This window comes from Staurois parvus, unplaced genomic scaffold (assembly GCF_062004578.1).
Source record: "Staurois parvus isolate SC_StPar_1 unplaced genomic scaffold, SC_StPar_1.0 ptg000011l, whole genome shotgun sequence".
Taxonomy (NCBI): Eukaryota; Metazoa; Chordata; class Amphibia; order Anura; family Ranidae; genus Staurois; species Staurois parvus.
In genome coordinates, this window is record NW_028317807.1 from 28300142 (window position 1) to 28326048 (window position 25907).

The 25907-nt window shown below is 39.4% G+C and overlaps 1 protein-coding gene across 21 annotated transcripts in view; it reads left to right on the forward strand.

Moving 5' to 3' along the window:
• The window catches only part of MAP2 (microtubule associated protein 2), a 297262-nt gene that overhangs the window by 127864 nt on the left and 143491 nt on the right, over positions 1 to 25907 (forward strand). For 19 of the 21 annotated variants that reach the window (XM_089671950.1, XM_089671989.1, XM_089671981.1 and 16 more), the window contains one exon: positions 5785 to 5847. The exons of 1 other annotated variant lie outside the window; for it this stretch is intronic. The gene's annotated coding sequence lies outside the window, so the exon portion shown is untranslated. Of the gene's footprint in view, positions 1 to 5433; positions 5643 to 5784; positions 5848 to 25907 lie in introns of those variants that run through there. One more of the 21 variants, XM_089671957.1, reaches the window with a different exon arrangement.

Here is a 25907-nt window from a genome sequence, read left to right on the forward strand (position 1 = left end):
TGAGAACCTTTAATTGGAAACAAAGCCCAACCAATATGGAGGCATGCTATCATTCCTTGAATAAATTGGCATGGGCAATTGTCTAATTTCTTCTAAATTCATAAAAAAAGATGCCAGTTTAGAAAAAGTTTTTACTTGTGTGCACTGTTTATCTCCAATAAGTGTTAACAATAGCAGTGTCTATTAACACCAGAACAAACATGTTAGAATATTGTATCATTGTGACATAACTGTATTTCTTACAGAAAAGAATTCAAAGTTTGGGGTCTTTCTACTGTTTGGTATCCTTTATCAAATAAATAATAAATGCCCCATAATAAATGCAAATAAATGCCCCATAGTGTGATGATGTTCTCAACCCAACATACTCCATAGTTTTCCCTGCATCTCCTATTTCCTGCCTCATGTTCTGTTTTTTGTTAATTTATTGATGCAAGTTAATTTCTTTACAAGGGTTTTCCTTCATTAAACAAAGCACATTAGGTGCTTGTTCACAGATGGTGAAGCAAGCCACAGCTTTTCCTAAATCTTCCACTCCCAAAATTGCCTGAAGCACATTGGATGGTATTTTACATGCAAGGAGGACCTGACTCCAGGCCCTAAGGCACGATTCCCCACCTCCAAACTTTGACACTCAAAGTGTCCTAATCTAGACATATAGAAGATGAAACACCAGGAAAACAGTTAAAAACACAAATGAAATACATATAGTGGAGTTGTTTTACCTGCCAAATGGTTTGCATCTCTGTCCATCCACTCCTGAGATTTACACAGCTCTTCCACACAAAACAGCCCTGCGTGGTAGGGCAGGAGACTTTTTCTCTGCTGCTGTTCGGTAACACTTACAAGCCTTATTCATTCACATATGACTTAAAGTGATTGCAAACCCTCACCTGGTAAAACAACCCATTTAGTTTAAAATAAAAATGAAAGGCAAAACAAGGAGAACAGGATGAGTTCCCAGCCAGACAACTGACCACAATGTGTTCTCCTATGTAGTGTGGTCAGTTTTTAATATGAAAGCAGAATGACTGGCAGGAACACCAGGGATTTCACACAAAGGAAGCAATATAAAGAGAACAGGATATTTTTTCATGCAAGCACACGGTACAGCAAGCACATATCAGGAATATGAAATAATGAGTTTACATATTCTATAACACTAAATAAGAAAAGAAGTAGGCTGATTTGCTCATCTTTCTGTCACTATACTCCCTCCTCCTATGAGTAGATGACCACTGCAGTACATCTGATTGATTTCTTATTCTGCTTCTCCCTCAACCAATCTTAATTCTGCTGTACAGGTGCTGCACAAGCCTGATACCAAGTCATAGCTAGGTACTTGCAGTACTTGCATTAAAAAAATTATCAATTTGTGCTGTTTATATCTATCCTGAATTCAATTTTAAAGACCAACTCCAGTAAAAAAATGTAAATAGTGCATTGTGCATCAGCTATCTTAAGCCTCATACACACTGTAACAAGTAGTGTTAGTACAGTGATCTCCCATATGTGTTATTGTGTTTGGACAGCAGGGCATCCCCCCCCCCCCCCCCGTACCGTACACGCGGCCAAATGTCATCCAGGTTTTCAGTTGAACTGGCCGATACCACCCAATATTCGTCCCATGTGCCCGTATCTTCTTGGGCAATGGTCCCTCACCACCTCTATTAAGTCCTGCTTCCTCTGGAGCCTATGAGAGAAGTCCTGGCCACTGGTGTTGTCTCCACCAGTAGGTGTCCACATCATGCAGGCAGTTATGTGGACACCTGGAGAAGGACCCAGAAAAAAAATGGAAGAAGAGAAAAGGATCATCATGTGACCATTTCTTCAGATACATAATATGGGCACATCAATGGTTATTAAGAGGGGGTGGGAGAAGGTGTTGCTAATATCTCTGGACATCTCATGCTGTACGGTCATAGTTCTGCAAGCCATGAACCTGCTCCCCCCCCTTCCATACAAAACAAAACATATTAAACGTAGTATGAATCAACTGCATTTCATTTCCCTCCTTTTATTTGTACGTAGTTGCAGTTCCTTTGGGCATATTCATGTATATATGCATGAGTATTTATGAGCATAGGTATAATGTATGCTCACTCTTATACCATGCTAGAAATCCCATCATGCACCACAGACTCCCAGTGAGCTGTAAGTGGTCACAAGCAGTATAATAGCTCTACAATAAAACAACAGAGGGTGCAGAGCTGGGTGCAGCATTACTAATACAATTTATTAGTAGACATACAAGTGGCAACTCACATTTAAAAGGGCATCATGTGCATATCACTTGTGGCACAGCTGTGTTGTGTCCTGAAAACTGGACATCCCGGGATGTCACACTCAGGGTGTTGTATGGGCTACTGAAGCAGGAATCGGTCTGGGGGCCATGGAACACAGGGCCTTGCTGACTGCAAATTATATCAGGGACAGGGAAGGGGTGTGGCTAACACTTTTCGGAGCCACCCGGCTCCCTCAAAGCCCCTTTGAGGTCTTTGAGAACGGAGCTGGGTGGCTCTGAAATGTGTTAGTTACTTGGCCCACACATACCTAAGGATTTAATGTTTTTCACTATTTAATTGTAACCCCTTAAGGCCACGCCTCCTGATAATTTGAGGAGGTTTGGATGCCGAGAGGCTGGGCGGGGTTTTACATCATGTGACCACTGTGATAGGCTGTCACAGCGATCACATGATTGAAAAGCTTGCGATCGCAAGCAGAGATCGGGACCTTTCAGTCAGGCGCCGGTAGCTGTGCTGGTATCTCGCTCACAGCACATGTTTGTTTATATTTGGGTAAACAATATGCAGCCTTGGCATCAAGGCCCACCCTCCGAGATGCCACATATTTGCATATTGATTGCGCAAATTAGTTAATTTACAGCATTTTACCTACAAGAAGCATTGATGCATATGAAAGCACTTATTGTAATTAGTAAATATTATGTTGCTTTTACATTTTAATTTAGTTTTTGGGATGAAAGAATTTACAATTCTTTATAGAAACGTCCTTTTTCCCAGTGTTTTATTCTGTTAGCTACTAAACCCTTAGGCATTCAAATGAACTGACTTGGTGGTGACAATATGTCTCATAGCATGTACAAGTCACAATGACTCTGGTGGTCATTGTTGGCACACATTTGGATGTTTTAACTCTGAGTTCTGCTTGAGGTGATTGTAGCCGTATTAGTGCACTTGCGACAGGAACAATTGAGTACTGTCCGTGATACGTTAGTGCAAATAAAAAAGTATCACGGACAGTACTTAATTAACTCTGAGTTCTGAAATTCCAAATTCTGAGTTCCAAATTCCCAATTCCACATTTTGAGTTCTGGATTCCAAATTCCAAGATCCCAATTCCGAGTTCTGATGATACTGTGAGGAAGAAGAGGTGCAGCCCTGGATGTTTAAATCCCTGGGGGGACAAAGCGCATATAGACCTACTCTAATGTATGTGTATGTGTGTGTGTGTGTGGGGGGGGGGGGTCATAATCATCTGGTGAGTTCTCCAGTGTGGTGTTGGCACATAGAGTGAAGTGCTGAAGAATCACTATTTTTAAAGAATTGTTATGGTGCAGTTTATATGCTTGGTTTTCATGATTTCCACAGAGAACTTTATATAGTGAAAAAGGTATACTGCATGAAAGAGAACACTTGAAAGTTCCACTTGAATGGACACCTAACCTTTTGCACTCTAATGGACATTTGTGTTGTGGATAATGCACTTTATTGATTTTTATATAAGATTTATATTTTTAGTTTTAAGAACACTGTATATTGAGAATATCAATTAGTTTCTAGCAGTTTAGAAATACCTGCTGTGTGTTTATATTAGAAGTCTGAGTGGCTGCCAAGATTCTCCTTACATGGAAAGTAAAGGGAAACAGGTTGTGATTTCAGTGCCGTTGTTGAAAATTTTAAAGATTAATATCTCCAAATGCCTAGAGCTACAGATGTGAATGGGGGCTTATTTTAGAAGACTTTGAAAGCTGAACTAATTCTTTGTAATATATACCTATATTGGTCCAACTTGGCACAATGTAAAGTATGCATTATTCATACCTGATGGACTGCTGGAAAGAGACTGGAGTATTTGACTTTACTATAGTTATAGCTGCGATCTTCTGCTTCCTGCTCAGGCTCTTTGTGAGCAGCTGCCTCACTAAACACTTACTACAGGGTCATTCCAGTGATTTCCAGCTTCCACAATGGTTCTTCATGTATTAGAAATCCATACTGACATTGTGCAAAGCTGGACCACTGCAAGTATGCCATACAAATATTTTCTGGAGTTCAGCTTTAATATTTTAATGTGCTTTGCCTATGCGCAAGTTAATTTTAATGCATGGTTATGGTGTATGAGAAGCAAATATTCTGTACAGTATATTTCAGAGACACCTGTTCTCATTCTTGCTCCCAAAAGCTTTAAAAACTCCTACATTCTGAAAGGCCAATTCAAATGAAAACAGGGGTATGCAAGGTGCATGATAAATATATAGATCACATATTTAATGTGCTTGGGGTGATAAAACACTAATAAATCTTAAACTCTATGTAAAATGCACTTCAAATGCTCAATAAATACAAAAAGCCTATATCAAAGTATAAAGAAAGCACACAATTGTATACAATGAATTGTTACTTTGCTTGCTAAAGCTTACTGTGCCCAGTTTAATATGTCTGTGCAGTGTACAAGGTGCACACATGTTGCTTTACATCAGTGGCACAAAGCGTCCCACCTTGGTGACATCACCACTGTGAGAGTTAATATACTGCATTCTCATGAATAGTGGCTCAGCCCACAACATGGCTGTCACCACACTGTGTAGGTGACAAGGTAATTTTTACATTTTAACTCTGTCAAGTGCCTGCTCCAGTCTCAAAAGTAGGTCCACCTTTAAGTCTTTGTGTATTGGAGGAATGGGAGGAGGTCCACTAATGCTGTAATCTGAGAATATGGCAGGCAGTTTAGATGCCCGTCAGGTAGCTGCCGATCGAATCCTATGACAAGGTCCTCTATGTAGACACCAGGACATCTTCTCATTGAGAGTGAACGATGACGCGCCTCTTGTCTGCCTTTCCTTCTAGAATATTCCAGGGCTGGTGGAGAGCTCTCTGTTTATTCCTAGATTTCGCTCATCATTTGATATGCTTTGCATATTAACCTTTCCTTTCCTGTGTGTTTCCTTGCAACTCGCTCCTTCTTCATTTTCATTTCCCATCCTTTGTTTCCATCATCTTCCTTCCATCTTACCACCTGCTCATTTACCCATCTTTCCTCTCACCGCCTTTCTTGCTCCAATTTACCTCCTCCTCCTCTTCACCAAAATATTTTTCATCTTTTTTTTTCCTCTACTCTTTCTCCTTTCTCTCCCCAACCCCCTCCTTTTTTCCTCCCTCCCTTTCTGCCTCCCTCGCCCCCTCTCCTCAGTACCACTGCAGGCTTCACTGAGACAGGCTGGTGGTTGACACAGTCCTAGGCAGAGGGAGCCGGTGGAGAGGTAGGGAGGGAGTGAATAAAGTGGATCTCAGCCTGTGTCTTTCGCAGGAGGCTATTAACCAGTTCTGCCAGTGCCCTCTTCCTAAGCATCAGCTGAATTAAAACAAAGAGCATTATGCTGCAGTGCCAGAGAACAGAAGGTGTGTTAAATCCACATCGCTGCTGTCTGCAGATCTCCTCTCCTTACAGGCAGTGCATCTTCTTTCAGTGCTTCATACAAAAAAAAAAAACCTAACGTCTTGTCCTTTTGTCCCCCCCACCCCCTGTGTTTTATTTCTCCAGTTCCTGCTTGATTCGTGCTTTTGTTCCTGCCTCTCCTTCCTGCTACAGCATCCGGATAAAGAGGTATTTATGCCAGTGCTGAAATATGTCTATCTTCTTAGCTGCGCCAATAACTTACAGATTGCTACTTGTAGAGATCAGTCAATCCATGCTATTACCGCTACAGTAAATGTATTAGCTAAACTAATGAAAAGGTATTTGCTTTTAAACAATCGACAGATTAGGGCCCACTTTACATTCTAGAGACAGAATGACAGCTGATTCAATAGCTTTGTGCATGGACGTCTTTTATTTCCAGAGGAGGATAGACTGTGGGGTTAGTACGATTCATTTTTTTTTCTGCATTCTATTAACTTATTGATGGTCGTTATCTTTTTTCTGGCTTGTTCTGGAAAATTGTGTTATCTTTGTAGCCAGCGGTTTTAGGGTTAAGTCATAGTATTAGTAGGGAGGGGGCTGTTTTTGATGATCGCTCTGACACCATTGTTTGCGCGTTTTTTTTTGTTTGGGTTTTTTTTTTGGACTGTGTATTTTTTTCGCTGCATCATCCGTGTTGCAGGACTAGTGGAGGTGCAGACAGAGACAGACCCGCCTGCTGAATCAGCAACTAACAGGGCCTCTGTCTTTGAAGGAGCATCTTCATTTAGAGGATTCACACCGCTGTAAAGAAACTAAGTCTGTACATAAAATCATAACCTGTTGTGCATATGATTAATTATGCTCACCATATGTCACTACGCATGTACAATGCAAATTGACTTTAGATTCTCGAACAAGAAATATATCAAGAAAAATATATTCATGAAATAGAATAAAAATCTGGACTTGAGATCTGAGCATTGGAATACGTAATGCTGAAAGTTCGGTTATTGAAAAGGTTCTATGTTTTCTGTACCTAAAGTGGATAAGATGCATTGTCAGCTGTGCAATGCTTTAATGTGTTCTGCTCAAGTCCATAGCCAGTAATAAGCCCCAACGTACTGGAATATGGTGATAAAATGAGATAAATGTATCACTGGTGAGATCATGGGTGGGATATACCATAGCTGCATCAAGCAGCAATCTATAAAGATACTGTAGAATGTAGATGCAGATCTGAACTATGTAGTCCAGCCCAGCTGGCAGTCAGCAGCTTTGCTGGTTTGTATTGCAGTAATTGATAATTTGCCAAGGCTCATAATCCCAGACATGTTTATTAACATATTGTATAGAACAATGATGTGCACTAACCCACAGCAGCCAATCATAGATACCTTTTAGCAGTTCAGTTTTATCAGAATGTAGAAAGCTGAGGTGTGATTGGTTGTTTTTGATTTGCAGCACATAATTCTTTCTTTGTCACAGTTTTTTTGAATAAAGGTTATAGTCTTTGTTGATTTTGTATCACTTATGTGATTCTACTTGGGTTTTGTTGTTTTAGAGTATACAAACAAAGCATTTTTTAATGTTAGGCCTTCAGGGACAATATTTACATTGTTGGGTACAGAACCATTTTGCCAATCTTTGTTTGCACTTTATTGTGTGACTAAAATTAAAGCATTTCCCTCCACCCATATGGCAAAGGCCATGTCATTCTCTTAGAGTTTGGACTTATCAATAATCACATGACATGTAGTGCACTAGACATTTTTAATCATTCATGTCCAATGTGTGCAGGGGCCTCATTGTAGCCATAAAAGATCATGCAACAATTATGGGACCCAGGAGCACAGAGGGCCCAAAACTGTTTGACCACTCAGTAATATAGCAATAGCATTTGGCAGATAAGCTTGGTTAAAATTACATATACACTATATTACCAAAAGTATTGGGATGCCTGCCTTTACATGCACATCAACTTTAATAGCATCCCAGTCTTAGTTCGTAGGGTTCAATATTGAGCCTGCCCACCCTTTGCAGCTATAACAGCTTCATCTCTTCTGGGAAGACTGTCCACAAGGTTTAGGAGTGTGTCTATGGGAATGTTTGACCATTCTTCCAGAAGCGCATTTGTGAGCTCAGGCACTGATGTCGAAAATGAAGGCCTGGCTTGCAGTCTCCGTTCTACTTCATCCCAAAGGTGTTCTACTGGGTTGAGGTCAGGACTCTGTGCAGGCCAGTCAAGTTCCTCCATCCCAAACTCACTCATCATGTCGTTATGGACCTTGCTTTGTGCACTGGTGCACAGTCATGTTGGAACAGGAAGGGGCAAATTATTCCCACAAAGTTGGGAGCATGAAATTGTCTAAAATGTTTTGGTATGCTGATGCCTCAGAGTTCCCATCACTGGAACTAAGGGGCCAAGCCCAACCCCTGAAAAACAACACCACACCATAATCCCCCCACCACCAAACTTAACACTTGGCACAATGCAGTCAGGCAGGTACCATTCTCCTGGCAACAGCCAAACCCAGACATGTTCATTGGATTGCCAGACAGAGAAGCATGATTCATCACTCCGGAGAACAGGTCTCCACTGCTCTAGAGTCCATTGGCGGCATTCTTCACACCACTGCATCTGACATTTTGCATTGCACTTAGTGATGTAAGGCTTGGATGCAGCTTCCTGGCCATGGAAACCCATTCCATGAAGCTCCCTATGCACTGGTGTTGTGCTAATCTGAAGACCACATGAAGTTTGGAGGTCTTTAGCTATTGACTCTGCAGACAGTTGGCAACTTCTGCGCACTGTGCGCTTCAGCATTCGCTGACCCTGCTCTGTCATTTTACGTGGCCTACCACTTCGTGGCTGAGTTGCTGTTGTTCCCAGATACTTCCACTTTGTTATAATGCCACTAACAGTTGACCGTGGAATATTTAGTAGCAAGGAAATTTCACAGATGGACTTATTGCACAGGTGGCAACCTATCACGTTACCAAGCTTGAATTCACTGAGCTCCTGAGAGCGACCTATTCTTTCATAAATGCTTGTAGAAACAGTCTGCATGCCTAAGTGCTTGATTTTATACACCTGTGGCCATGGAGGTGATTGGAACACCTGAATCGAATGATTTTGAGGGCTGGCCCAATACTTTTGGCAATATAGTGTATGTAGTTTGGTAACCTTTATATTGCTATGAAAGCAATTAGTTATCTGCATCCCTAGAGTAACTGCCTTTGAGATACAGATTAAAATGGACCTTGCAGTAAAATGCCCCTACTTACCTTGCCCCTATTTTTAGAACTTCAGGACGTGACATCACCGTCCTTCTAGGGGAATGCAGAGTAGGCTAAATCTTTTAAGATGTCACTCCAGTCCATTGCAAGGGTGTGTTCTTGCTCTTGACTGCTGTGCAATCCCAAATAGCTTGTTGGAAAGAGCATAATGTCACCCTCACCAAGACACCACAGGCAGAAAACAGAGGTAAGATAAGTATATTTTTTTTTACGTAAAGGTACATTTTTTGCAGTACTATTACAGGGGGTTAAGGAAAGAACCTAATAAGCAGACCTTGCCTTTTACGTAAAGATCCACCTTAAACAGTCTAGGGGGCCCTTAATGGTTTTTCTATGGGGCCCTATTAAATATAATTACAGTCCTAAATGTGGGACATTTGGTTTAAACTGTAAGTGTGAAGAGAGTTGCAAAAACGTTTTCTGGCGATGTCCTCAGTGTCAGTGAGATCGTCCTTGTATGCCAAACACACATGGTTAATAACAGGTAACTGGTAAAGTTACAAATTATTCCTGAGTGCTTCTCAGCTAGAAATCTTAACCTGGGGTACATGGAACCCCTAAGTGATCCATGGATGGGTTTCAGGGATCCGTGAGGGTCAGATAAAAAGTAACTTTTACATTCACTATACATCTCTTCCACTGGTCCCAATCAATGGTTTCCTGTTGAAAGAAATTAAAGAAAACATATCCCGTACTGCTGACAGCTGCAACCGCTAAGTGTTTCTGGATTCGTCGTTGGCCCATGTTTACCATTGAAATTTGTATCTTTTTTCTCTGCACAAACACCATCTTGTACCACTCCATAATAGCACAAACTAATTCTCATTTTCTAATAGTAGTATTGGTAGTAAAAGATTTGAACGGAATTAAAGTGTTGAAATGATGATTGTATTTCATTTTTTGTAATGAGTGGCCATTACTTTTTGCATGAAAAATAATTTTTTGTTAAGATTGTTTACTTTATTCAAACTTTGTGTATATCATATATATGAGGCAATTAAAATTCAATAAAATATCAGATTGTTAAAGTGGAGTTCCACCCCAAAGTGGACATTTCACTTATCTGCTCCCCCCCCCTCTGCTGCCACATTTGGCACCCTTTGGGGGTGAACGGGTACCTGGTTTTGACAGGTACCCACTTCAGCAAAGTTTGGCCCCCCCGCAGCTCTCTAGGACACTTCACAGGTCCCAGAAGACTGTAGACCATTCACAAAGTGTAGCGTCCTTCAAGCATGTGCAGTAGAAAACCATCTGTGAAGCTGTTAGGTTTCCTTAGTTCTTAGGTCAAGAGGACAGCGCCAGCACCCGACAGCTGATTGAAGAATCGGCTCTGGGTGAGGACGCCGCTGGATCCCTGGACAGGTATCTGCCCTAATATTAAAAGTCAGCAGCTACAGTGTTTGTAGCTGCTGGCTTAATTCTTTATTTTGGTGGGGGGGGGGTGAGTGTCGGAACTCCTCTTTAAAGGAATTTGTAACAAAATAAAGTTAAAGGGTTGGTTCACCTTTACCTAAAAAGATAAGGGATGTCTGTAGAAAAAAACAAACTGTGCAGCTCTGGCTAAAGTTGAATAATGGTCTTGCTATAAGTGTAGGCCATTTGCATACCTCTTGAAGCCTAACTGGAATACTGCCAAGACGTTGCTAGAGAAAAAGCTCACTCCTGTGATGGTGGAGGTGAACAGTTACACTAGGCCTCCTAGCAAAGTCCTGGGAGTATTCCAATCAGGCTTAAGGAGGTAAGTAATTGGCCCACACCTACAGCTGTAGTCAGAGCTGCAAAATTTTCTACAAGCACCCCTTCCCTGAATAGGCTATTTTTTTTTCGTAAAGGTGAACTAACCCTTTAAGAACCACTGCTCTATTGCATGCTTGTCATGTCCACACAAGTATTTTTTTTAGCATGTTTACTCTTACCAGTTATTAGGGGTCTCAATTCAGCTTCTAAGTTTGTTGATTATGTCAATCTGTTAATCAACAGTACTTATACATTTACCAATAGTGATCTGCAAAGAGTGTTGGAACGGGTGTTTCATACAAATTTCATTATATCTCCAATCTTTCTTCTGTCTCTAAGCACTCATATTTACTTTCTTATTTTTGGTCTAGAGAATTTTTCATATTTATTTTTTTACAGTATTCAGTTAAAAATTCTAACTGTTCCATCAATGAGAAAGTTATCCATATGTACCCATTAATCATTCTCTTTATATAACTGTTCTGCTTCCTCAGACAAGTATTGAATGATAAAAAAGTGTAAGCTTTTCTTGAAACTAAAAAATCTAAATTGTGCTACAATTTTTTTTATCATTAGTAATTTATTATTTTATTCCCCTTTTCACTAGACCCATGTTGGTAATTTGACAAATGAGACATTTACCAGAAGGGCTGGCGAATATGTCATTACTTATTGGCTGGTATGATCTGCCCATCTGCCTTGTTCTAATAAAATGGAAAGATATACTGAAGTTAAATCTTATTTTAGACTGGAGACAGTGTTATAGCATTAAAGCAGACATTGCATGAAAATATGCATTGTATATGTAGGTGTCCAAAGTAAGCTAAATATGTTGAGATATTACCAGCGATTTCTGTTGTTGTAGTCCCAGCCCCACCTACTGCATGTTGGGATGTTGTCATTGATGAGCATGTGATATGTAATGTCAGCGAACTTACTTTTCCTCAGTCCTGGCTGCATTCTGATTCTTATGTGTCTGAGTCTCTTGTCACTTCAGAGGCTGAGGCAACCTTCTAGGACGGGAAATATTAACACCTTTTAGCACAGAATAAACCTCTAATCACAAGGACCATAGTGAATTGTATTGCAAGTATAATCATGTTCACGGCTATTTTTACTGTATTAGCATTTTAAAGTAATTCATTCAATAATCAGAAAAATGGAAAAAATGTTTAGTGCATTGTAAAGAGCTCAGACAGATAAATGATTAATTTATTTATACAGAACAATTCACCAGAGCAAAAAGAGTGACATTTGTCGAGGAATGAGGGACAGAGGAGTTCAGTTCCAACAAAGGGACAGCCCCTCTAAGTAAGAAACAATTGTGAGCTGTGGTTGATGAATGAGTAGGTCATTTTTCTCTGAAAGTCAGAGAAAACTAAGCAATGGCAACTTCACGATGCTCTCACAAGGAATAAGAACTATCATTTAGATCAGTACTGGCACTAACAACCCTAGTATATAATTTATTCTATGTGCTGTTTTTTCTTTTGGGGGGGGGGGAATATTTACAGATTTTTCTCAAAATTGTGATTATAATGCAAGATCAGATTTAATGATTGTTGACATGATAAGCATTTAAAATCCTTGGCCATATGCAGCACCAGATTTCAATTATTCAGTCCCTTGGCTCCTTTTGGATATTTCATGCTCCTTTTGGATATTTATTTTTTTTCCCTTTATTTATAAGTGTAATTATACAACAACATAAAATATGTTACAAATAATAATGGGTGGCCTGCCGCCCCTAAAATTGTGCTACTCTAGACTAGGGTCAAAGTGACCATGTTTTTATTTATAACCTTTTTTTAAAATAATTCATAAATGTGCACAGTCATGCTTAAGAGAGCAGTAGGGCCAAAGTTTTTTTGGCCGTAATTCTCTTGTATGTCACAGGAAAGCACTTATTTTTGCTCACCTTGGAACCAAAGTCAGCTGAGAGAGGGCTATTGCCTGCTCTCAGCTGACATAACAGAGCCGTTCTAGGCTTTGGAAGGATCCTGACCATATTGTCTGGATCCACCCAGCTACCTGATTAACAGTTGGCTCTGCCTCCTCTCCAGCCTGGTGCTCCAGTAAGCGCTGGACAAGCAGAGCTGAGAGCCGTGACTGAAAGTCACTTCTCTCTGCCCTGAGCAGACCGAGAGCTGAGCAATCAATGGTAATGTGATCGCTCAGTCCTCATTCCTAAAGCCAACGTCGGACATCTGCAGCATCACAGTGATGCTGCAGCAATAAGGTGAGTATAAATGTTTGTTGTTTTAAAAACCCCAAACTTTTTTTTAATATACTAGGGCTGCTTTTTAGTTCTTTTCTAATACTTCCAGGCATCCTAAAGAAAACTTAATGACCTCTCCTTCTGAAATTCTAGTCACCTGGCTGTCATACTGGCCCTCTTGTTGCTGTACTATTAAGTTTTTGACCTGAAGCCAGATCAGGACAGAAACTTAAAGTACTGTAAGTACTGACTTTACTGACTTTTTTTCCCAATCTGAATGCTTGTTCCATGTCATATTACTAAAGCCATTTACAGACATCTTGCACTTTCAAAAAGAGGTAAGTAATGAAACCCCAAGATTTTTCTTTATGACAGGTGTACTTTAAAGTGAACTTATAGAGAGAGAATTATGGGAGCATCCATGGCTCACTGTTTATCCTGATTCAGGCTCCATAACATAGGCATTCATCTGGAAAAAGCATCTATTCAATGGAGTCCGAAAAGTTTACACTCCAGTCTTCTATGCTTGTCCCAGGACAATGACATACTAGGAACTGTTGGCTCAATAAGTAGTAAAACTAATATCAGCCTAACAGCCCTGGAACTTACACCTTTTAGAGGAAGTCAGCAATGGCTGACTAATTCACAAGTGCACTCTAAATAAAGCTTTTAGCAGAATTCCAGGATAAACTTAAAGAATCGTAAAAATGCTCTCTCCCCTCCCTTCATCTATGCTGGCTAACCCGTGTAAAAAAGCTGTATATACTTACCTATTTTCAAGCTGCTCCAATCCAGTCACGTGATCCCGCATCATCCAGTGCTGGCTGTAAGGGAGAGTAGAGTGTGCTTGAGAACAGATGGCAATGGGACTGGTGATGACACCTATAGGCTTACTGTGGCCTGCCTGTTGTTGGGGCTCCCTCTTCTCCCCTGCAGCTGCTGCTGGCTGACACAAGGAAGCTAGATCACGTGGCCAGACTGGAGTGGCCTCAAAATAGGTAATATATATATCTTTCTTACACAGGTTAGACAGCATATGTGTTAGAAGGGGGTAGGGAGCACTTTTAAGATTAGTAAGGTATATCCTGGAATTCTACTTTACTTCTTTCTTACATCACAGTACAGGAGAATAGTATATAGTTACCAAGAAGCAAATGAAAAAGTAAACACACATAGGGGTTTATTTACTAAAGCTGGAGAGTCCAAAATCAGACTCCCTTCTGCATAGAAGCCAATCAGCTTCCAGGTTTCATTGCCAAAGCTTCATTGAACAAGCTGAGGTTAGAAGCTGATTGGTTTCTATGCAGAAGGGTGTCTGATTTTGGACTCTCCAGCTTTAGTAAATAAACCCCATAATGTCAAGTACCAAGTAGAGCTTTGGAAGGTTTCAAAGTGTCATCACACAATGACAGGTATTATGCAAACATATTAATATTTGTGTACCATCAAACATTGATTTCCCATAGCATTGGCCAGTAGCAGGACACAGCTGTGCAATGTTATTCTGAATAGCCAGTGGTATTAATTACTTGAATCTGCAGTAGAAGTGCTGCAGCAGCCCAAGCAGTGTGACAGAGGATATATTAATTCCCGGGGGCTGCAATTGGAGCTTTGTAATGTTATGTGCATCAAGCCATAATTTACATGAGATCTCTCGGCTCTGCAGTTAGCACCTCTTAGTGGCAAGTTTAACAAAACCACAAGCATCTCAGTGAATAAATTTACTGTATAAAGAAAGCAGAAACGATAAGGATAAGTGCTAATTATACCAAGCACTGGCAAACAGTATGCCGAGTCAAGAATTTAAATTCACTTTCTGATCATTATAGTGGCCAGATGCTAGATTCTGCTTTAGAAACAAAGGTATTTAACAGAATCGTATCAGTCAAGACATACTTTACAATTTTGTAGTTAAAGCACTACTCCAAGTAGGTATAAAAGATGCACATTAAAGGGGAACTTAAAGTATGCATGAACCATCACCTTGTAAAACAACTCATTCAGTTTAAAATGTACGGCAAAACACTTATGTATACGTGTAAAAAAATATATAAATACCTTTTTTCCCCTTTTTATAAGTGATCACAAACCCTTAGTTGTCAGCTGCATAAGAGCCCAGGGAGGGAAAAAAAGCAGTACTCTGATCTCCCAGTGAATGGCTGTGCAGGGGGAGGAAGGGAGTGTCAGCTGAAGTCAGATCATTGGAAGAGAGCAGGCTGAGTTCAAGCACAGCCGGAAAAATGATCACGCTGTGCTTTCATGTTTAGTGTGGTCAGTTTTTAACCTCCCTAGCGGTATTGCTGAGTGTAGCTCGGGGTAAAATGTCAGTACCAAAGGCGGTAACCCCCGAGCTACACTCGGGCTTACCATGCGGCGCTGCATAGGGATTCCCTGCAGACCTGACCTTGTCCTTCGCTCCCGCGATGTGTCCCCTGCAGCGTCCCCGGCCATCTCCTCCGGCCGATGCCGGCATCTGGCTTCTGTGTTCCGGTCCCTGTGACATCGGGACGTACGGGCGCTGCCGGCGGCGGGAAATTTGAACATTTTAAAAAATGACATTTTTTTCCAAAAAATTTTACATAGTAAAACATTGCTGTTTCAGCCCATTTCACATACATTTTGTCCCTAGTGCTTTGTCCTGTGCCCTGCCTGCATTTTGTCTGTTATTTCTGCCTGGAAACTGAGAAACGTCCATGGCGTCCAAAAAGTGTCCCTTTAGGTCAAAAGCGGGTTTAGACCGGCTAGAGAACAGCGATAGTAAATTAGAACCACTTGCAGAATTGAGTGATAATGATTCGTGGGGAAATTCGTCATCAGATAATGAAAACGATTTTGCGACTTTGCTCAGTGATGTGCGAACTTGGCCCTCTATTTCAAATTTCAGTGTTTTCGGTTTGATTATATCATTGAATTAAATGTATTATTATTATATTATTATTTTTTATGATTATTTATTAAATTTTAATTTATGATTTTGTGTTTCAAACTTTATCATACCCGGGATGTTTAATAGACTCTTGTTCGGACAGATTTCAGTGAGTTATTCCTAAAAATTACAGCCTACAATAAAAAAAACTACATATTTCCATGCAAAATAATAGTACCGCTTTCAGCACCAAAAATCTGAAATAATCATACTGCTAGGGAGGTTAATAGGAAAGCAGAGGTACTGGCAGGAACACCAGGGATTTCTGACAATGGAAGCAATACAAAGAGAACAGGATACTTTTCCAAGCATGTACATGGTACAGCAGGCATATAGTAGGAATATGAAATGTTGGGTATACATATTCCTTATTTTCCCCTCAGAGTTATTTTTGCGTTTAACACCCTCTTACCTTGTCTACTGCATTGTGGTCAAATAGCATACTTACATGGCCACGGATTGCAGCTTTGTCCTGCTGTGATCTGGCACTCTACCACCTTACTCCGGATCCCTCGTTGCCATCTCCTTTCCTTATGACATTGGCAGCTAGCTGTCTCTTTCAGGTTCTTGCAGCTGACCCATGATGACATGATACCTCCTGGGATATCTGACATAAATATCCAAGGAGGCTGCTGGAGTAAAGTAAACACCATTCATGCAAGAATGGGTAGAGACGTTGAGCCAGACCAAAAAAAAAGAAGAAAAACGGAAAGAACAGCTTTTAAAGATTATATAGAGCTGCAAAGAAGCAATGCTGCCAGGTGTTAACTAATTAATTATTACATTATTTTTTTAGAGGGAGCTGGAGCTAAGTACCTGATTTTGACTTGTTAATAGCTTCTGGCAAGTCCCTATGCTGCAGACCAACAAAGGGAGGGGCAAGCCAGGGAGCCGATGATGCTGATTGAAAAAATAACCAAAGTGAGCATAGAGACCACCTCACCAGTCTTTGGCTGTTCTTTCACTGTTCAGTCAACAGGCTGATAGGCGAAAAAAGCACACAATTAATTCCTTCCACAGTCTATAAATCTAAGCGAGAAAAAGGGGCTTCATGCACCTGACTGTGCTATTAAGCAGGATAGTATAAATCTCAGAACTTGATGGACAGAAATACAAATACTTTGACAGATTAAACAACTGCATACACTGTAACCAAAGGTATTTCATCTGTGGATTAGCATTTGCCTGGGTTTTAGAGGCGTGCACAATGGTTATTATAGTGAAACATAATCTTTGTTTAGGAAAACAGTTGAACATTTATCTTCATCTGTTTTCTCTAGAAACTCCAATAGTACTTTTTCTTTCTGTGATGTGATATCAGCTATATTCTTTTCTCCTCTGACCTGTCTGCTCTCACCTTCATTCAGCTTCTACTTCTGTCATCACAGTTTAGGCCTTCATTTATAAAACTCTGTAGGAAGAACTGTTGAATGTGAAAGGGATAATGTTGCTTTGGAGACACTTTGAGGTCCATATAGAATGGGTCTGAATTTAAAATGTACATCAGGACTGAAAATGTACCATACATTGTTTTCTGTCATGTATGTGAGTGCAGTACATTTGGTGGAAGTAGTGCCTGTTCTTTAGTATTGCTTTTTTAGTTTTAAACATTAAAAAGGCAACAAAATACTGTCTGGAGAGAATGCAGCCTTACACAGTGCCACTATGTACACACACGGACCCACCAAGTTCTACAAGAAAAGTCACACTGTGCAGCATTTCTTTTTAATGGGGGGGACATAGGGGTTGATTTACTAAAGCAAATAGGCTGTTCACTTTACAAGGAAACTTTCACTAAGCTTAGTGAATGTGGTAAAAAATCCCTTTGCAAAAAATAACCAATGATATGCAAGGGAAAAAAACTGTATTTTTGCTTGCACATGGCTGAATGATGGATGTCAGAAGAGCTTCACCTCATTCATAAAGCTAAGGGAAAATTCCCTTGCAAAGTGAACATTCTTTTTTCCTTTAGTAAATCATCCCCAGAACTTGGCCTGTAGAAGACTTGTATCTGTTCCTAAAGATACAATCCAATCAAAACTGAATTAAGCCCTAATATACACTCACTGGCCTCTTTATTAGGTACACCTGTTCAATTACTTGGTAACACAAATTGCTAATAAGCCAATCACATGGCAGCAACTCAGTGCATTTAAGCATGTAGACGTGGTGAAGAGGACTTGCTAAAGGTCGAACAGAGCATCAGAATGGGGAGGAAAGGGGATTTTAGTGACTTTGAATGTGGCATGGTTATTGATGCCAGACAGGCTGGTCTGAGTATTCCAAAAGCTGCTGATCTACTTGGATTTTCATGCACATCCATCTCCAGGGTCCAAAAAAGAGAAAGTATCCAGTGAGCAGCAGCTGTGTGGACGAAAATGCCTTGTTTATGTCAGAGGTCAGAGGAGAATGGGCTGACTGGTTCAGGCGATATTCAGATAGTAGGGTCAGAATTTGGCGTAAACAACATGAAAGCATGGATCCATCCTTGTATCAATGGTTCAGGCTGCTGGTGGTGGTGTAATGGTGTGGGAGATATTTTCTTGGCACTTGCAAGGTGTACCTTATAAAGTGGCTGGTGATTGTATATTCCAGGAGTGCTGTCTACAGGCTCAATAGCTTAGTAGTTCATGCAGGCATTTCTGTACTACACCAGTCCTCAACATTTTCATTATTCAGTAATCTAGGGATCTGAAATCCCACAAACACATCCACTGAAGGCTTTGTACTGACTCTCACATCCAGAAAACCTAGGGCAAAAATTTGTCAGGCCTAAGAATTTTCTCCCAACCACCACTTTGATTCAAATGCCTTGGGAATTGGAATGTGGTTGATGATACAGAAAGTAGAAAAATTGGAATGCACACAGAACAGGCTTTACGAACTACACTCTCTGTCACCCTGTGAGATACTCTCTGGAATCATGTTGCAGACTGCATGTGGCTCAGCTTACACTAAACTGAATGGTTTATAGCAAAGTTGCAGTCGCTCTTAATTATAACTGTTGTCCACGTCTGCCTCCTTTCTAGTGTGACGTAAGAAAGTCTAACAATCTAACAAATCTGCCATTTGCCTGAAGGCCTGCTTCTAGAAGAGAGTGGGCTGTCATGCAATGTATGTTAAGGTCTTTTTATCCAAAATCCAGCTATTACTATAATTTTACCATAGGCCAGAAGCAAGGCTGTTTTGGCAGGATACATTTAGCACAGTGTCGAGAGCTCCAAGCTTTGTATCTTTCAGTTATAGGAAGGGCACCAACATTGGTATTTTTTTTTTAAAGCCCAATATATATATATATATATATATATATATATATATATATATATATATATATATATATATATATCAGGCTATATAAACAGTAAAATAAATCTGCTGTTCTCTCCCTTCCATACTCATTTCTCTATGAGATATTATTGAACGCAGCTTTCAGTATTTAATACTGTATTTAAATATGGTTAAAAATACACTATACTATAATATATGTATTGGGACACCCCTCCAAATCATTGGATTCAGGTGTTCCAATCACCTCCACGGCCACAGGTGTATGAAATCAAGCACTTAGGCATGCAGACTGCTTTTACAAACATTTGTGAAAGAATGGGTCGCGCTCAGGAGCTCAGTGAGTTCAAGTACCGTGATAGGTTGCCACCTGTGCAATATAAACATAGGAGAGGAACCCCCTAAATGAATTGGGACTTTAAAGGCATAAATATGTAAATTGAAAATACAAAAAGTACAAACTCTTTATTTTGTTAAATTTTCACAGCATAACAGACCATTCAAGATCATAGTATAACATCACTGTCAAAATATTTGTTTGGTAATACAAATACTATATATGGTCATACATAGTTAACCATTTTTTTTTTAAAACATATTGTGACATCACCATCAACACATATTGTTACAGAGACAATGTCTATAAATCCAATGCGTTTCGGAGTGACTTCACTCCTTCTTCAGGGAAAGACGATAACTTTGGATAACATTGCTTATTTCCACTAGCAGTATTTTTGTGATTTTCAGTCTGTAGATATACTCACAATATATAAAATACAGGAACATAAATTAATCTCCAACCAAATTTAAAAACAGAGAACTTCGTATTGTTGCCACCTCATTGGCCAGGGGACCACCAGCATACCAAGACATTTTGGACAATTTCATGCTCCCAACTTTGTGGAAACAGTTTGAGGATGGACCCTTCCTGTTCCAACATGACTGCGCACCAGTGCACAAAGCAAGATCCATAAAGACATGGATGAGAGAGTTTGGGGTGGAGGAACTTGACTGGCCTGCACAGAGTCCTGACCTCAACTCGATAGAACACCTTTAGGATCAATTAAAGCAGAGCCAGATTTTGCCCTCAACAGTTTTCAGTAAATCTACCCCACTGTTTGTAAACACAGTTCAGATGTTAGATAAGGAGATGCAAAGTAACAATGTTACATTTTCTTTGCTCTGTTTCATTCATCTGCATATCAAAGGGCTAAGCTTACATTTTTTGTTTCTAAAATGTGTTCATTTCTAAAACTTAGTCTACCCTAATAAGCTATAATTAACTCCTTTATTTCTTTTTTTCCCCATTATCATTTTCCTAATTATTTTTCTGTTTATTTCTGTTTTTCTAAGCATTACAATTAGATTTTTCTTTTTATTCATTTAGGTTTTTTTGTAGCGTTGCATTAAAAATATGCAAAACTGATGTAAATAACTTTGCAATACTTTGTACCATAATTTAATGTCATTACTGGACAAATGATAAAATTAAATGTGTATGCATCTATAGTAAATATATTTAAAAAAACAAACCTAACACTGATCAAATTAGAAAAAGGGCATTTCTAGGGTATTGTAGTTTTTTTGTTATTTTTGTCTATGGATTGTTAAAAAAAAAAAAATTTGCAGCATAAAATTACCAAAATAATACCTTGTTTTTCCCCTCAAAATATGTATGAATTTGTTATCTGAAATAATAATAACGTTATTGCCAAACAAACAAGCCCATAGCTAACAGGTAAAAATTGCTGTGGTTGATAGGCGGTGTTCAGGTGTGAGAGCTTTACTGGTTAAAAATCAACTCCAGTGGATCAGCATGACAGCCAAAAAACTTGAATTTTTAGAAGAAGAGTTTAACAGTTTAGCGTTGGTAGCCTTGAAATAACTCCTTTACATGCATCTAAAGGTGTGTGTATAGCCTAAACTTTGTATTTTAGTTTTGGATACAATATTGAAGAGCTAAAACCCCTGCCTAATTTAGTTTATTTATTTACGTCCTGTCCTGATGATGCAACAGGAAGTGAGAGGAATTTTCTACAAAGTGGGTAGAACTCCCTTCTTGGACATTGTTCACTGACACAGGTGTCCCCGCCCATTATAAGATGCAGGTGCACCCCCCATTGTAAGATTACCATTTTTCTCCTAAATATTTAATTTTCAGTCCTGGCGACAATCATCCCCAGGACAAACAGAGAGGGGAAATCTTCCCAGTGGGTGCACAAGTGGCAATAAAAAATTGATATGGGCTCTAATACTTTCCTATTCTACTTTACGGGTTTGTTCACACAAGCAGCGATGGAAAGCATGGCCCAACCCATAAATGCAAGAACACGGCAATTTGCCTTATGTCCTATGACTTCATTTCACACCTATGTGTTGCATTGGTGAATGTAAAAAAATAGGATATGTTGCATTTGTGTGTATCATTTGCATATGCATTGTAACACATTACAATATCCTGCTGACATAACAAAACATTGCAGTTTGGAAAATACAATATGTTAAAATAATAAAGCATTGCAATGTGTGTTAACAATGCATTGCAGCTCAGCACTCCTTACACTGCTGACTAGCATGCATGTTTTTGTGTATGATAATGCATGCACTGTGGAGTGAATAACTATACCACATGCTTTTTCTTTATGTGCAATGCAAAATAGGAACATTTAAGAGTATAGGTTTTTGATGGTGAAAATGCATTAAAGTTTAGGATATTGATTTTGCTTGGTTTGCTACACAAACATTAGCAGTCAAATTGATATACCCGTATGTCTTATTTTTTAATAACAGTAATACACTGATATTTTATTACAGAAAGGCGATCAAAGGAAAATGGACCATAACTGTTCCCATTTGTGATGATTTCTCGATTTTGCCAGCTGTGGTTTCTGTTTCTTCTTTTCTTGTTTTCATTTAATATTTATCCCATTTTTGTGTCCTGCTACCTCTACTTGGCAGTCTGACACATCCTTCTACTGTCTCTCACCTCTGCCTCTCTTATGTTAGTTGATGCTGAGATGCTTTGGTAGCATATGGGAGTCTGTCTCACCCCTCGCTGTTTTCATATTATTTTTTTTAAGGTGTTTACTGTATGTATGTGTTTTACAAACAAATGCCAACTGGCCCATTGCACACTCGCAGGCGTGCTAACAGAACATTGCCACATGCACATACCCACATTTCATCTGCACCAGCACTCACCGGCCACTTTATTAGGAACACCTTGCTAGTGCCAAGAAAATATCTCCCACACATTAAACCACCACCACCAGCCTGAACCGTTGATACAAGGCAGGATGGATCCATGCTTTCATGTTGTTTACGCCAAATTCTGACCCTACCATCTGAATGTCGCAGCAACCAGTCTGCACATTCTCCTCTGACATCAACAAGGCATTTTCGCCCACACAACTGCCGCTCATGCCATGTGATTGGCTGATCAGCAATTTGTGTTACCAAGTAATTGAACAGGTGTTACTTATAAAGTGGCCGGTGAGTGTATATAGCTGACAAAGAGGAAATATATTTTAAGCTTGTCCTACATAATGAGTTAACAAGTTCCTGATCAAGGGGAGAAATCTTTCCCTACATTAGCCCACCAGGCCAGGTTACCAAGTGCATCAATCCAAGGTTGCCAAACCTTATAGTATTTTTGGGGACAAGCCCTACTATTGTATATTATTTTGAATGTGGGTACAAGGTCATCAATAAGGCCACTTTAGTTAAATAAACCTCAGAGGAGTTGTGTTCCTCCTATTTAAAAAAATTGGATTTCTTGCATAGAACAATATAGAGCGAATTAGAATTTTTTGATTATTTCACAAGTTGTATTTGTCTATCAAATCAAACAGGCCAATCTGAGGAATTTTGGGTCCCTGGAAAGCTACGTCTGTTTCTGGGAATCTAAACACTTGACCACAGAGGAATATGTCCAGAACATATGTAGTAGAACATATGTAGTGTATCTGCAGGTGATACTGAACATATGAAGCAGTGGGGGTTATACCCATTTTTGTAACCTCAGTGGTATTTTCATATTCAGCTTTTTGTGTTAATTTGCTCACACAACAAAGCTTCTGAGCCTTTGTAGGAATGACCAGACTTTCTCACAATTGTCATATGAAATTTATGTAAGTTGGATATGTTGGATGTTGGATGAGTTCTGTAAAATTTTCTGGCTGATCCAGTATAATATCCTTCTAGTCAGTGTTCACCTGTGGTGATTGTGTTCTGTCCATATGGGACCACTTTGTTGCACAACTGCTTGGAACTATTATATTTTATTTATTGATACCTTTTACCAGGCATATTACTCATCTCATCTTTTCTTTCATTGAATATTGGACTATTACTATCATTTTTCATTTTCTTTCATTGATAACCTGCTGATCTTGAAAATTTAGAAATCGATCATTTCCCTTTACATTGAAGACATGCTGTGGACCCAGTGTATTAAACATGCTGTATTTACAATATGATAAAGAGGTTATTTATCTTTGTTTTAATAGTTGTCAGTATAGAGTTTCTTCCTGCTCCTGACTGCAGTATGATGTGTATTGATTTGTTGTAATAGGTACTTTACTATCAAGGCTCAGTTATCAGCAGTAGTTGAACTTCACATGCAGAGTTCCTTGAACATCAGGGACTAATCCATGTCCAAATGCATAAAAAGATGCACTGGATGATATTAGACAAACTAAAAAGGTTACAAATTTGGATTCTATGCACTCAAATAAGTTGTTATTTTGACACATTTGAAAATGATAGATGGTCCTCAGATGTAGTCTGTCATCCTATTTTCTTTTCTAATTTACGCTTGAAATATGAAAGAACTTGATTGGTTACAACGGACAACTCTGTTTTTTCATATCTTTTTAATTGTAATGTTATCTTTTGAATATTACAATGGCTATGCATTATTGTCCTACACAGCCTTTTCCTGGGGATAATATGTAGACAAAGGTCAATACATATTCATGAGTTAGAATGGTCCAGTGGTGGCCACAAAAAACCATGGTCCAGCTGGCAGTGTAACTGATTGACATGTGAATAAAGTTAAACAGCTGGAATGGGTTCAGTTTCTGAATCCACAGAAAATGCAGTTGCAAAGAAAGAAAGACAGAATGTATTTCTATTTCAAATGACATATTCAGTTCACTATCTAAAGCAGGTCTTCTGTGCTCTGTAGGTTTAAATAAAGTGATGATTCATATAAATGCATAATGGCGCAGTTTGGTTTGCATATTAATTGCTTTGTGAAAAGCTGGAATTGATTATCGTATAGTGATGCTCAAATGAGAAGGATTCACCTGATTATTTGCAAATCTTGCTGATTTGTGGAGAATCATATATATCAATAGTCCAGGCAATCATGACTCTAGAATCATATGATCTTCTGTGGACTGAACATATCCGAAATCATATATTCAAACATGAAACCATTTGCTTTTCTTCATTTTGACCGAATTGTAAATTGATTTGCTCATCACATAGCAGTCACTTTGTTTCCTGACATAAATTTCTATTATGTATTAAACAAAATAAATAAATAATAAATAATAATGAGAGCTTTCAGTTCACTATTGTTCCAGCCTAGTGTGTTCAAGTACAAACCCCCAGCGTGCTAATCGAACAAGGAAGGAACAGCAGCATACTAATGAGTTCAGCACATTCACTGTCTGTATATACACTGTATGTACACTGCAACATAACCTTAATTGCAACTTGTGCTGGCCCTCACTCTTCAAGTTGGAGTGCTACTGTACAGAGAACCTACTTCCTAGCATAAATTGCAAGACCACAGGTCCTGTGTTGTACTTGATGATGTCGGCGAGAGGGGGGTGGGGTCAACAAGATTGGTTGGAGTTTGCCAGTTAGAGTGGCTTCACTGGAGCCATTGTCACAACTGGGATCGGTGAGGAGAAAACTGGAATAGGGTTGCTAATACTTGTAGTGCTGCACTAAGCAAAGAAGGAGAATGTATATAGTCCCGCTGGTACTCAGGAACGGGGTGCTGGCTCAAAATATCACTATCCAGTAGTGTGTAGCATACTTAGAAAAATCAGCACTCAACTCAATCCAGTCTACAGTGGGAAAAATAATAATATTTATCATAGGTCTATTTTAAATCATAGAGACAGAAAAACCAAAAATCCAGAAAAAACACATGATCCAAATGTTATAAATTGAGTTGAAGTTCAGTGATTAAAAGAAGTATTTGATCCCCAAGTAAAACATGACTTGGTACTTGGTGGAGAAACCCTTGTTGGCAAGCACAGAGGTAAGATGTTACTTGTAGTTGGTTACCAGGTTTGCACTCATCTCAGGAGGGATTATGGTCCACTCTTCTTTACAGATCTTCTCTAAATCCTTAAAGTGAAATCATTCTATATATATGCAGTAAAGCATGCTTATTATACTCACCGTGGAACCTAAGGGGTTATTCCTCTGCATTGTGTAAAAACGTTGTTTGATCCTGACTTCTCTGATCCTTCCCTTCTTCTAGTATCCCCCTCTTGTTTCCTGATAAGACATATCGTGTGGAGACACTCTACACATACTCAGTTTGGTGTGTATTTCTAGAGAGTTTTTTTTTCTCTTGGTAGAGCACATGTGATCAGCACAGGGCCAATTAGCACTGTCCAGACAGAGGCCAGGAGTTCTGCATCTTCCTAGAGCAGAATAAAACCTCCTCCTACAAGTTTTAACATGTGCTCAACTGGACACTGATAGAAGTCACAAGACTGCTCTAACTGCTGATGAGAAAAGGTATTTATCAGTTTATAGTTACTAAAATAATTG